At 38.7% G+C, this 14,182-nt stretch overlaps 1 long non-coding RNA gene across 1 annotated transcript in view; it reads right to left on the reverse strand.

Moving 5' to 3' along the window:
- Positions 1-5,300: 5,300 nt before the first annotated feature.
- The window catches only part of LOC135304503 (uncharacterized), a 77,586-nt gene continuing 68,704 nt past the window's right edge, over positions 5,301-14,182 (reverse strand). Inside the window, exons 10-12 of the long non-coding RNA XR_010365885.1 lie at positions 11,682-11,727; positions 9,953-9,993; positions 5,301-8,354 (exon numbers count right to left, since the gene is read on the reverse strand). This is a non-coding gene — a long non-coding RNA (uncharacterized LOC135304503). The remainder of the gene's footprint in view (positions 8,355-9,952; positions 9,994-11,681; positions 11,728-14,182) is intronic.

The raw sequence follows: 14,182 nt of genomic DNA on the forward strand, positions 1-14,182 counted from the left end.
TTTTCTTTTCTGTTTATCTTCTGTCCTGACTTAAAAATTTGTTTTGGAATAAAGTAAAATAAAAGTAGATGGAGATTGGAGCAGACTTACTGGTTAATCTTTGTGTGGTTCACTATAAACTGTTCTGAAAATCAAAATGTAAATCTGTTCACATTTAAAATGTCAAAATTTGACTATGTTCAAAATAGTATTAGACTGGGGGGTATTATATCAACAACAGAGCAGGAGGAGAAGATAATATTTTAGCTGGAGAATGCCTGGGAGGATATGGACTGTAGGATCTCTTTTGACCCAAGCAGCAGAATCAATATTTAATGGTTTTGGGATATTCTGATTCAGCAGGGGAAAAAAAGCAGTAGAACTGTTGCATTTCTGCTTATTTATTAAAAATGTACAAAATTCCATCCTTTTGAGCAGAGAATCCAGAGGGGTTGATTTTTCTGTTTGCAGCTCCAAACTTTATGCAGCTGCCACATTAACTCAAAAACCTACTTCTTTAATGTGTTGTCAAGGTGAAACCCAGGTGTTGCTCAGGCAGTACAAAAGAGCTGCTGCCTCACTCTGCCTCCACACAGACACACTGATGCACAGCCCGCCCCAAAACACTGCAGTCCCCCCAAAAAATCCTGAAACACAGAATAGTGGATTTTTTGTGATAACCTGCAGTTGTCTTTGGCTGTAGAAAGGACCTCAAATGAAAATTGAACCCAAACATGTTGAAAATTTTAATCCAACCTGTAGACATAACCAAGGGCAGGAGGAGGAAATTTCCTATGGAAACCATGAAGTTATTTGACAAAAACAAAGCCATAATTAAATTTTCTTCTAAAAAGTTACATTGTCAGTTGGATACCAAATTCAGTATGAATTCATTGGAGTGTGAAGAAAATTGATTTTAGTAGTGTTTTATCTGTATATTTTAACCAACCGTCTTTAATTGTGGCATCTCTTCTGACATCTCTATAATGTGTAAGAGTGTGCATAAGTGTAAATACAAACTAGGCTTCTTATTGAGTCTAGACAGTGGATAAAAAATCTCTGTCGTGAAATTCTCAGTTGCATAATGGAAAATTCCACAAAGAGCTGGGATTTACTCTCCAGAAATATCCCGCACTCTATTGAAAGACACTTAGTCCGTTTTCAAAGATAATTTTTCAGTTCTTTTATCCCCTACTTTTCTAAGATATATGAACATTGTTTTTTTCCTCCTGACTCTGATTGTAAAGTTCTGGTGCTACATTCAACTTCCCACACTCTTTTCCTGGGGTTGATGCTTCCACCCTGGGCATCTATGAGTAATGCCAAACAGAGAATTACCAGGGTTGCATAATACAGGGACAAGCTATTTCACAGTTGAATAGATCTAAGCTCTCCAGGCAAGAAGATAATAGAAGTTATGGCTATGAAGTGACTGAGTTCCTCCTTGGGGGGCAAAAAAATCTATCTTTACCCAAAGGTGAAGTAAAATATAGCAAATCATGGCAGAATGCAATTGTATATATAATCATCCAGTGGTATTTTAACTCCTAGTGATGAAAGGAGGAAAGGAAGAGAGAAAAAGAGAGAGAGGATAAATTAGGTTTACTAGATCATCTATTATTTGACCTGCTATGCTGATCTCTAAGAAGTGAAAAATCATATTTATAGTAATTCACTATATAAAAGAATATTGCCTTTATCTCATTGACAATTTACTTACCAAAACTGAAGCACAGACACTGTCATTTTATAGCCTGGAATACCTTAGATCACCTTGAAACCTGGTAAGCACTACCAGTACATTTTTTCACAGTCTGCACTCAAAGACTGCCAATGGCCTTATGAAAAAAGTGCATTAGAACACTGCATCCTGCACAGGGAATCCTGTGGCTGTAAAGCAAGAGTACAAAATATAATCACAGACAGGAGACTGAAAACAAGCCGAGTCAGACAAAAAGCTTGGCACAAATGTGACTTCCATTTCAAAGAGGTTAGTGAGCCACCAGGGGCTTTGTCTTCACTAGAGATAGTTGCCTTAAACAGAGTTCTTTAATCAAGGGTAAGACATCGCCAAGCCTGACCTGGCAGCCCCCTGGAAAGAACTTGCCTGTTCTTCACATCCCAGGGACCAGTGCCAAGGTCCCTTCAATGTTCTGACCCATCAAGCCAGCCATGGGGTCTGACCCAAACAGCTTACTTGCCCCAGTGACATCTCATATTGTGGCATTTTCAGCTTCGCATAAAAACAAAAAGAAGGAAATATTGGAGACATACTCCTTTTTCTGCTCCCTAGCCCCTCAGAGCTTGTTTCTAACAAGCAAAAAGCATCCAAACCTGTGTGTTCTACTCATAGCTAATCATCATAACAGGAGCTACAGTGCATTTGTCATTTTTCTTGGAGTTTGCAGCACTTAAGTATCATTTATATCTCTGGTCCTTCATATACCAGCTCTCAAACAACCACTCACCACTGAGATATTCCATTAGTGTCATGCTGGGAATGGAGTGTGTTTCTGGGTTTTGCAACTTGACTTTGCACCAGAGCCTTGTAGCAGGTGTCACTCTCAGGATCAGGGTTCCCCTGCAGTGGGAAGGAGAGGTGGGTGGGATGCAGTCCAGCACTTCCCTGCCTAAAGTGCAGTTAAAGCTGCCGGACAAATTGTGACTCAGTCAGTGTTTCTCCTTCTCCTTGCTTGCATGAAGTGGAATTCACACCTGCTCATGGAATAGCTCACTCCCTCTCATGGGTGCAAAGAAGGAATTATCCAGCTCTTTGCTTCTTTGACCAGCCTCTTCTCTGAACCCATGGTGGGCTCAGTGACACCACACCTGAGCAGCAGCCTAGGGAAAGGCATTTTGTCTCCCATAAATACCTGTTTGTTCAGCCAAATATGTGATAACAACACAAAATTAATATCAAGTGGCTAAAATAATCATTATTTGAATCTCTCTGTTCTAATTTGATGGTGAAGATGCACTTTGCAAATACTCAATGCAGAGAAGTGCATGATTGATAATTATGTCAGCCCTAAAGTGCTCTACTTCCATTTGAGACCTCATCTGGCATTTTCAGAGACTTTAGTGAAGTGTTGAACTACTAATCCCAGATCAAAAGGGTCAGAGTCAAATCAGAACCCAGATTTCAGACTTATTTTGTAATTTTAAGAGTGGAAGATGCTGCACTGTTCTGTGCATTTATTGCTCTATGGTCAATCTCAGAGGAGAATGACAAACTTACATCTTTTGATTGGTACCTCAGTCATTTAACATTCACAGGTCAGCATTGAGCCCCACTCCCTTTGACCACTGAATCATACAGATTATATTTTTCAAACTTTTTGTCCCCCTCATTTTCAGTAGAATCTCTTTTCTCTGCCCCCCAGGAGTGGGGTAATTAACTGGAAAGGGAATGACTCTGGAAGGCAGTGGCTGACTCTTCAGGAAGGGGAGGATGCAGCTCCTGTGGGAACAGGGAGAACAGTGGAGCCATGGGACTCTGCTGCAGGCAGGAGAGATGAACTGGCTGCTGATAACAGGAGGGAGGAACAGATGCTCACTAAAACACTCAGTACTGTGCTGATGGCCTGAGTAAGATGGAACAACGTCTTTATCAACACTTTTCTTTTTCTATCATGCACCTCATTTGCTGTTATTCACACACCAGTAAAGTGGAGCAGAAGTGCAGGACTAAAAGGAAAAGCAGTAGCCTTACAGGCTTTCTTTAGCTGCATTGTTTCCAAAGGCTTTGTGTATTTTCTGGTAAGGAGCAGAGTGAGCTGCCTGCCATCAGGAGTGGCTTCCAGAATAGGAGACAACTCAGAAATCCTCTGTCATATCAGATAACATTCTGCAAGAGCTTTGCTGACCTTATGCCAGAGGAAGGTGTAATTCTAGGGTTATTGTTAGCAGAATGTTGCCCAGAGTAAATCAGAAAGCAGTGTATCCTTATTAATAACAATGGGTAAAGACATGTCTGGAGGTTGTGTCCAGTTTAGCTGGAGTGAGGTGAGCCCAGTCTCAGTACAGCATTCCTTCCAAGTTACTGCAGAGGAGCTGCTCTGGTCACCCACTGAGACCCACCTCCCATCCCCTCCCCTTTGCCTGTACATGCCCATCAAAGTGGGAGTAAAAGCTGTGAAATCCAAAATGCAGCACTATATAACCTCTTTACCTTACTGGAAATCATTATACAGGATAAAAGGAAGGTTGAGTTGGGTCCAAATTAACAATGAAAGCATTGTCAAAATATATTCTGCATTAATAAGGACAGAGAAAGAAAAAAGGGCTTTTGTTACTTCCTATTTATTTAATGATAACATAAAATCTAAGCTGGCTATTTTTTGTGTCAGAAAGTAATCGTGCATGACCAATTTTTGCTCTTGTTAGAATTTTACCTTGTGGCTACATTCTGTTTGAGATGATTTCAAGGCTTTTAAAGGTTTTGCTCACTTATTGAACAAGTGAAAGAAGAAGGGGACTTTGTTTATCTAAAGTAACCTTCTAAGGAAATCAGGTTTCTACACAGAACATTTAAGGCTGTGTAGGCCTTTCTAGTGACTATGATGGCATTCCATTCTTCCCAGTAATCTGCTGAAGAGCTCCCACATCCTGAAAGACATTTCTGCATCACAAATCCTTCCATTATAGTTTTCAAATCAGCTCATGAAGTCAAGCAAAGATACAACTGCTACCTTTACACATCCCAGGAAATGGGCTGGAGTGGCCCAGCCATGTTACATGGACTATCAAATAGGAAAGCATGAAAAGTCTGGTCTTAAGGGCTCTTTGGAATCATCCTCAGCCAGGCTAAGACACAATACTGGTGGTTTCTAACAGTTTATGTTGAATTAGTATTGTTATTTTCATATATCTGTTGGGCATTGTATTTGCTCCTTAATTCTCCAAAGATGGTATATATGGGGAAAGGTGATACAACTTAAAATAAATTAAAAGCATCAATTTCTATTTTCTCATCACCAAAATTACTTGTATATTTTGCAAGTCACTTATAAAGGCTAAGAAATGGAGTTCATATGAAAATGTAAACAAGGAATAAACTTTCTTATAGCATGTTCTAATGGTTGCAGTTTTTTTTGTTTGTTCGTTTGTTTTTTTTTTGGGGGGGGGGGTTTTGGTGTTTTTTTTTTTTTTTTTGGTTTGGTTTGGTTTTTTTTGGTGGTAGTTCTAAATGGAGAGTAAAAGAACAGAGGAATTGTAGAGGAAGGGATGCTGTGGGTTTCCATGAGTGCTGCTGCTGTGTGCAGCACAAGATCTTGCCTTTCCCTTATCTCTATCCACATCTCCATGAATCTTCAGGCTGCCATTATTTTTTTTAAACCAGGAGAACCAACTACAATTTTTGTTTCAGCTCAACTTCAGCCTCTGCCAAGGGTAAACAGGAATAGAACAAATCCTTTCCATTCTGATATAAAATATATAATATATATAATGAAAACTGAACTGTTAACATATCAAAAATATTGCTCTGTCAACATATTCTTACACCTTGTACCAACTGACATCACATCTGACAAAAGCCAACTACTAAGAAAGGCTTTAGAAACCCCTCTGAATAATAATTCTCACAAAACTCCAGTAAGATGGTACAAAATAAACTGGAACAGAATTCAGGTGAACAGGGCACGTACCACCAGTATATTTTTTTCATGTGACTGGAGCTGGCCATTGGGGGACATTTCTTTCAGCCATTTGGAGAATTTCTCAGGGGACATATCATTCCAGCTTTTTAGCTGCTATTTTACTACAAGAACCAAGAAATTGCTCTGAGGTGTTTTCTTTCCCACAGGCAAATGGAAAGTTAATATTTTATATGAAGATGAGCACGGTCCTCTGATGCAGCTTAATATATTTTTTACAATTTAAATGTCATTGCATTACCAGCAGAATGGGTCAAATTTGCCCAAGGGTATTTATGTTGACAAAGTGATAGGAGAGTTAAGACGGGCTCAGAACAAGGCAAATATGCTGAACATATTTACCTGGGGAATGCCTTCTCCAGAGGAACTGAACACAGCCAGAGCCTCCTTTAACATTTTAAAGTGTCATCCAGGTGAGCAAGTGGTGAAGTCAGATAGTAATTGTATGACACACATTTAGTGTGGGGACAAGGAAAGGCAAAATTTGCAGCATCTGAGCCAGGCTGACTACACAAGTAGCCCTCTTTCCCTCTGTGGTCCTTGCCTGCCAATGTAGACAGCTGCATTTCTGTACCTTCTATATTTGTAAACAGTTCAGTCCAGGGACAGCAAGTGAATGAGACACTAAGAAAACTCACAGAGGAAGTGAAAATACAAAGGACCAGCACAAAATATTATCTGTCTTCTAGAACAAACCCTAAGAAACCCATGAGGCTTTCTGGAGTGAGTAGATAGGTGGTGACAAGGAGTTTTGGGGCCATAATTGCCATGGAAAATGGGGGTGACCTCTTTTGTGCTTAATGACTGGAAGTCATGAGAAAGGCTCAGATCAGCCCCTTTTGGCCTTGTGGTTTTAATATGGTGATTCCAGACCCAAGTAACCAAGTGGAGCAAAATTTGCTATAACTCAGGCTGGGTGAATGAATCTGGACATAACTCTTCTTCAGTATCTAAAATACATTGCTTTCTTCTGTGGTCAAGAAACAGCTTTTGTCTCTGCTGCAGGTAGAGTAAATTGCCATTCAACCTCAGTCAGCACACCCAAGCCTGCACAGTTTCCAGGTGAGAAAAGGGTGAAAGAAACTTGCTCTGCTTGCTCATTAGAACATAACAGATGTGCTGGGGAGCTGGATCATCAACTGCCTCATGAAACGTGCTGCAGTTAGGCAAAGCAGATGTAAAATGCCATCTCACTCAGCTGGGACAGTGTAAATTGTATATTCACACACTTTGCTGAAGGTATGTGAGTATGCAAGGTACTAAGCTACAGTAAATTCTTCCTGAAATCTTTAATCTGCACACTTACAGTATTTAGGGTATATAGAAGGCAAATTATATTTGGGTGGAGACTGAAATTAACCATCCCACCAAATTCTGATTTCTCTATGGCTGACTCCTAATCTAGCCCCTGTGAGAGGATAGTACCTTATTATGACTTTAAAGCCTGATTTTTTCAGCAGGGCTGTGTGTTTTAAATGAGAATTTGTTTCATGTCGGGAATTTCATTATTTGATAGCCACAGCAAAACAAGTGTAAAAATTGGTTTTGGGCTGAATGGACATGGATTTAAAATAACCACTGCACCTTTTTCCTCAGTAATGTAATTGTATGAATGTGGATTTATAGATACATACAACTGAGTTGGGGAGGTGGGAAAAACAATGTGCTTGCCGAGGGGAAATAAATGTGGTATAAACACTTTCCTCATGAATACACCTATTTCTGTCATGTTTATCCTTTAAATGCATGCATTCTTTAGAAACTTCAGTTGTCTGAGGGAAATATTAACTTCTTAGTATTCTATTTATATTTTGAAATCTGGAGATAAGGCACTGCTGTGTTAGTACACTGGTATTTGAATGCTGTTTTACAAGCAGCTTGTCATTCAACCTAAACAATAAACAGTAAAAAAAACCAAGTAAAACTTTTAAATTTTAATTTTATAATTCATAACCAGATGGATATGCAGGGGAGCAAGAATAAAATTTCTGGTCTGGACAATGAAATGTCTGAGAAACCCTGAACATTTGTGGCCAAGGGCCATTTTTGTGCCCTTTTGTAAATGCTGGTGATTTCATGGCAGCCACACTCTTGCCCTGTGCCTCATGAGTGGTCCTGGTCCAGCAGCCACGGGGGGAAGCATCCAGCCTCTCCCCATTAACTGCCCAGATAATGAGGGTAAGATGTTCTGTTTGTCTAAATCAGTTCTTGCTCTGTGGCAGTGGGAATAAGGCTGCTCAGCCTCAGAGGAGCTGTGAGGCAGGAGAGGATCTCAGAGGAATGTCTATGTACTTAACTAGATGAATAGTGAGTCAGTGGGGCATGGGAAAACAGCTGTCACATTTATCTTCCTCACACTAGCAACTGAGAGTCATTACCAGGATCTAATACACCAAAGGATGCTCTGAACAGAGATCATCCTCATTTATTTGTCTACACATACTTAAAATGTTGCTTTGTGGTGTAAGTTACTGGCACAGAAGGAAGAGTTTGGGCTATAATTATTTTAGGGACTATTTAAGTGGGGGAGATTAAAGCTGATCTGTTCTTTTCCAGTATCCTCTTTCTCATTGTACCGTGGGGAACCTGTTTTTGTGAGCCAATCATCATTTTTCTTAAACATATAGAGAAATTATAAAGGATAATTATATCTCAGGGGCACCTTAATTGTCCCAATTACTCGGCCAGTTTTGACAGCCAGATCCGATGAAGAGAGATCTGTAGGCATAAGACAACATTTCATGTGGTGCTTGGACAATACTCATGGTACAGCTGTAATAATCAAAGTATCTGTGTTTAAAAAGATACTATATGCAAAATAAAACTGGAGGAGAAAAAGAGCTTTGGTGAATTATATGAAATTCTTTACCCAGTCAGACTTCTGCATGGGATATACAGCATTAGCACTAAATCAATTATAATTAAGTTACACGTAACTAAAATTGGCAAATTCAATTTCCTCAACGTTTCATTATAGCTTAGCTGCAGAAATGATCGATGGAATTATGCCACCTTCTACAAGATCTTTCAGGTGTAGTCATTATCAAACTTTTTTTTTTGTTGTTTTTTGTAAATTAAAGAAAAAAATATATTTGTCTTGGATCAATGATGAGGTTACTTGCTCTGATATAGTAAGGAATATAAAACCCCTGACATCATATTGGGGTGCGCAGATGCTTAAGAGACTTTTCAGAGCTTTTTAGGTATAATGGGCATGTTTTGGTTAAAGGATGAAAGCCAAATATTTGAACTCATAGGGCTAATGACAGTTTCAATAAAAAAAAATAAATTAAAAATTGATGAAAGTGCAGACACTTCCACTCTCTGTATCTTCTAAAAATGAAACCATTATGCTCTTCCCTTGGAAGGCTTTGGTTCTATTATGATTTCAAGAACAAGGTTAATGCTGAGCACTCCCTTTTACCCTGCCTTGTAGAGGTGTTTTCTTGACCTGAGATCTTGGTAAAGGATAGAAAAATAAACAGAAGCCTTGCTCATTTTTCTGTCTGAAATTCACCCAGTCTGCAATACATCCATAGCAAAGTTTTACATCTTGTCCAAATGAGCAAAATGTTATTCTCATCATTAAAATGGAAGTTGCACAAAGGCAACTGGATCAGATAAAAAACCAAAGCTCTTTCACAAGGTTATTCCTTGGGGTAATCAGGGAGCAGGCAACCATAAATTAAAGCAAAACTTTATTCCCTGCTTCCTGAATCTCCAAATCAGTTTTTTTGGGTTTTTTTAAAATAATCTTTTGACAAGAAAGGTAGAGGAGAAACTAGTAAAAACATCTACAAATAAAATGCAAATATTTTATATAGCTCTGCAAGATAGAAGAATTGAGATTTTTCAGCTCAGGTTTTTCAGTAAAAAATAGCAAGAAAAAACCCCAACAGGTTGTATTTGATAAAAAATAAGAAGTCGTTTTCGAGACTCTGAAATCATGAGGGACATATCAGTGGCCACATTGGAATGCAGCACAAGACACAACTCCGTGATGAACACTAGCACTAGGCATAATCCATAGCCCCTAATAAAAATGTATTCATCCTGTGAACTAACATGGTAATACAGTCAAAAGCTTGGAACTGAACCATCCTTGCCCGTGCACATATCATCTGTCACACTGAGACCCACTGGCACATTGGCTCTTGAAGAAAAGAGCATTTTAATGCAAAACCTTCTATTACTCTAAGACACTCTAAGCAACCAGTGGGGGGCCTGTCCAATCCTTTTCTATCAAATCTGTTTTACTGGAAAACAAAAGTTATTAAAGGCAAGAAACATAACAATCAGCTTTGGGTTCAACTCACCTCTGTTTACTGCTCTGATTCCAGAGATTAGCCTCTATTTCCTACAGAGAGAACAGCAATCAAAGCTGAATTACATTTTCATTGGATAAATCATTTACAAGTAGTCAGAGATTCTGGTCTGAAAGCTTCAGCATGACTAAAAACACTCTTCTCTCATTTCAAGTGTATTCAAGTGGAATCTCTGTGTAAACTGGCCTTAGCACCTAGAAATTCCAGGCCACTGGAAACTGTCACAAACAGATGTAAAACCTGTTACCAGCCAGAGAGCTGTGATTGAATATAATCTTTAGGGATGACATAATTTATAATTTCTTTGGACTTAGGGTACATGACTACTACATGGGAGACTGTATCACAAAAAATTACAGGATCAAAGTAGTTAGTAAGTGCATAGATGTCAAACAATCTTTATCCTACATGCTTGATATAGCTAAACCTCACTGTATATATATGACACACCAACAGGCTGAACAAACAGGAACATTCACAGGCAAACCTTGAGAGCCACAGATTTTTAGAATCATAGACTATGAGGTTGGAAAGGGACCTGAGTTCATCTATTTGTGACACATATATGTTTTGAGAGCCAAAAGTCAGTCATTACTTTGCAAATAAAAAGAAAACCAGGTCCTCATGCCTATAAGGCTCAAGCATCTTTCATAGTTTTTGCTAACTTAGCTTTAGTATCAAGGCTGCTGTGACCTAGAAGTGCAAACAATACCTTCTGCCCAAAACCAACTTGCAGTCACTTAGTAGCATTAATCTTATTTCCTGTGTGTCATTAGGATTCATGTCCACCATAATCTTGATGGAGGACAACAAATCAAAAGGAGAACATATGTACTTGTGCCAGGGCACAAATCCATCCATTTTAACTTTTTCCCAAGACTGAAACCTGCACTGTTTAAATCCTGTAGATGTCAGCCAAGCATGCACCTTTTAGAGGATAAAATAATAATGCCCAGACACTAATTCTGCTCTCCAAGTTGCTCAGTTTGCTTCCTTCTTGGTATTTTAAAATCTCCAAGTACAATATTTCTTTTTCAACATAAAAATTTCCTGCCAACAAATATAAATAACAAGAGCCCCTGGACTCTACCACAACCAGGGAAGTGGGAGAAAGCACCTGGACTCCTGCTTCTCCATTTGTGCCCTTCTCACCAACATCCTGTGCCATCAGGAGTGGTTCATGGAGCTCTGCAGACCTCACCCTGGCACCTCCCTGGGTGTTGCCTCTGCAAGCACCTTTGGCTGAAGCTGACACTGGATTCCTGCTGCTGGAAGGCCCCTGGAAATGGGCAGCTCATGCTGATGAGCTCAGTGCTGCTGTCCCTCAGGGGACCTGAGTCTGATTTGAGTCTGCTGAACATTTCAGAGACTGAACAGTACATGTTTCCCTGCCTCAAGTGCTCAGCTACCCTGGGCCATCAGTTTTCTAATTCACATTAGTTAGCACTTAGTGCCAATGACAGTGATTTAAGTATTGACTCCCACACACAGATAGTATTTAATTTTTGGTGGTACCCAGGATGTGTCAGATAGTATGTGGCATAATTTAGTTCTCTATCAAATTGATGAGAATGTTGCTGCTTTCATTGATATGTAGTAGAGTACAATTGATCAAGTATCCCTATTAAATCCTGCTAACAGGATTGAAAATCCCAAAGATAATTTCAGTGTAATGCTTGCCTTGCATTGGCAAAGTACGCACAGAAATTTCATAGCCTACCTGATTTTTAATCACTGTGAGCAAAATTAATCCATCTCCAGGGAGCCTGAAAGAAATGTCAGCCAGTCAAATTAAAAAAGGAGTTAAAGAGGGCTGATCAATAAGGCTGGATTTCACCCCAGGTTGCTGTGATTTCATGTACATCTGTAGAAGTCAAATAAGCTGTACAAGTGTCAAATGGCCAGTTTTTAGTATGTACTTTAATATCTGTTGTGGATGTCTGAATAGATTATTGAAGGTAAACAATGCTGAGTCCAGAAAAAAACACCCAAAAACGTGCTATTGAAATGAGGACAGTTTATGAAGTAAAACTTACATACTGCCATTGTTAATTTTTTTTTTTTATGTCTCCACCCCTTCTATATATATATCTTTATATATTAACTCTATTTAAGTGAACTTTTCTTACCCTTTCCTCTTTTCTTTTTCCCTATTCACCCATCCCCTCAGGTAGCAATCAAGATAAGCTATGTTTTTTACTCTAGATTACATGTGGCAGCTGTGCACATATGCTGACCATACTGTAAATATTAGAGCAATCCAAGCTCACAGTCTGCTTCAAAATGTCCCATTTTCCTGTAGAGTCTGCATGTCTGAGCAAGAACGAATGACACGCACTTGGAAGGACTATTTTTGTCTTCAGCCAGTTTGTATGGATTTTTCTAAGAGAGTAGGGGTAAGGTGACCTCCCATTGTCCTGAGGACAGATTTTGTTCATGTAATACACAGGCAGGCAAAGAAATGTTGCAGAAAAAACCCAAGGAAGTATGTGGAGGTCAGGCTAGCGAAGAAAAGAGCAAAGGAAAACTGAAAAGTTCTGCAGCAACAAGAGGACCTGTTTCCTCTCTCCCATGAATTAGAAAAAATGAGCACTTGTTCCTGTTTCTAAGGTCCTTCACAAATAATAATTTATAGCTTATCTTAATAAGAGTTTAAACATAATTACTTAGGTTAATATTCATTGGAATCTGCATTAAGCACAAGAATATACAAGAGTAAATAAAGGTTGTCCCTTCTTCCATTCACTAAAAAATGATGGAGGAAGGAGGTTTCACTACCTTTAACATCAATCAAATTTAGACTGCACCTTTGTAATATTTTGGGGATATTAAATGTGACTGAGTTGCTCTCTTAGAGTGATTGTTTATGCTATGTTTGATCACATGGAGACATTTTACTTCTTTAAATTGACAGTCTTAGAACATGAATCCCATTAAACATAATGGTGGACTGAAAACTGTGCAATCAATTAGGCAAAAAATATTGAAGGAAAAGAATTCATTAATAAGCCTCTTGAGATTTAATGCCCATATGGGCCTGTAGACTTCTTTCAGAATAAATACTTTGAAGAGCTGGTCATGTCTGTTCTCTATTTTAATGTCTTTATATTTAATTCTATCATTGAAATTCAATTGTTTTCTCCTGGGCTTGCAGGAGTTCTGATACACTGAAAATTGCACAATCCCCAGGGAACTTTCTTTACTTATACTTTTGCATATGGATAGCTTGAGGGAGGATGTCTTTCCTTCTAAGTTTTGAGATCTCTTCATTCAGCTGGGTGCACTTTTTGGTCTCTCCCTCAGGAGTATTATTACTCTTTATCTGCCTTTTGATCTTCACTTGAGCAGGGAAAGCTACTCCAGAAATGCTCCATAGATTTGGGGAGTAGACTACTGGTGACTGAGCAGTCTTGGATAACTATTTTTCACCTTCTATTTTAACAAAACATTTTACTGTGAGCAGCCAAGCCCAGAGAATTTCTTCCCTGAAATAGCTGTGTTATGCAAAGCAATAGATTACACAGAAATTACTCAGTAACTCAAATTCTGTCTCATCAGATATAATACAGAAAGATGAAGTGAATTGAACTGCAGGTTGCAAAACAGAAGTGATAAAAATAAAAAAAAAAATAGAAAAAACCCACTATGTACAAATTAAATGCAAATTGTCTGATACATTAGATCTTTCACTCACCAGTCACTGTTCTGCTTTCTTGCAGATAGGGAAAAATACATGCCAATGTAATAAAGGTCATCCTTTTCCAATCAAATATAAACATTAATTTTTAAAATGCTTATTTTCTGTTTGTCTCTTTGCCATGTTCTTTGCAAGGGCAAATGTTTTTGTCTGTCTTACTCCTAACTCTAATTTTTCTCTTGCGTTGCAGACAAATAAGGATAACATCCATGTTGTTACTGAGATATGAAAGTCAACACAACCTAATACAAAATGGTGATGATAATGAAAGACCAGGTGACATTTCAGGCTGACATTTCAAGCCAGCATATTAGTGATGTTTATGGAAATTTTAGCTTAAGAATATGTTGAAAAAAGATTTTGCAGCATTGGGCCCGAGTCTGGGACTGCTTATTGTAGATTTAGCCAAGTACATCTCACCTTAGTTTCTAGAATAAATCATCAGAGATGAGTTCCTAGACAGTGTTTCTCAGATTGTGATTTACAGCTCTTTAATGGTTGTAAATGAGTCACAAAACCCACAC

Source organism: Passer domesticus, chromosome 7, assembly GCF_036417665.1.
Source record: "Passer domesticus isolate bPasDom1 chromosome 7, bPasDom1.hap1, whole genome shotgun sequence".
In the NCBI taxonomy this organism is placed as follows: domain Eukaryota; kingdom Metazoa; phylum Chordata; class Aves; order Passeriformes; family Passeridae; genus Passer; species Passer domesticus.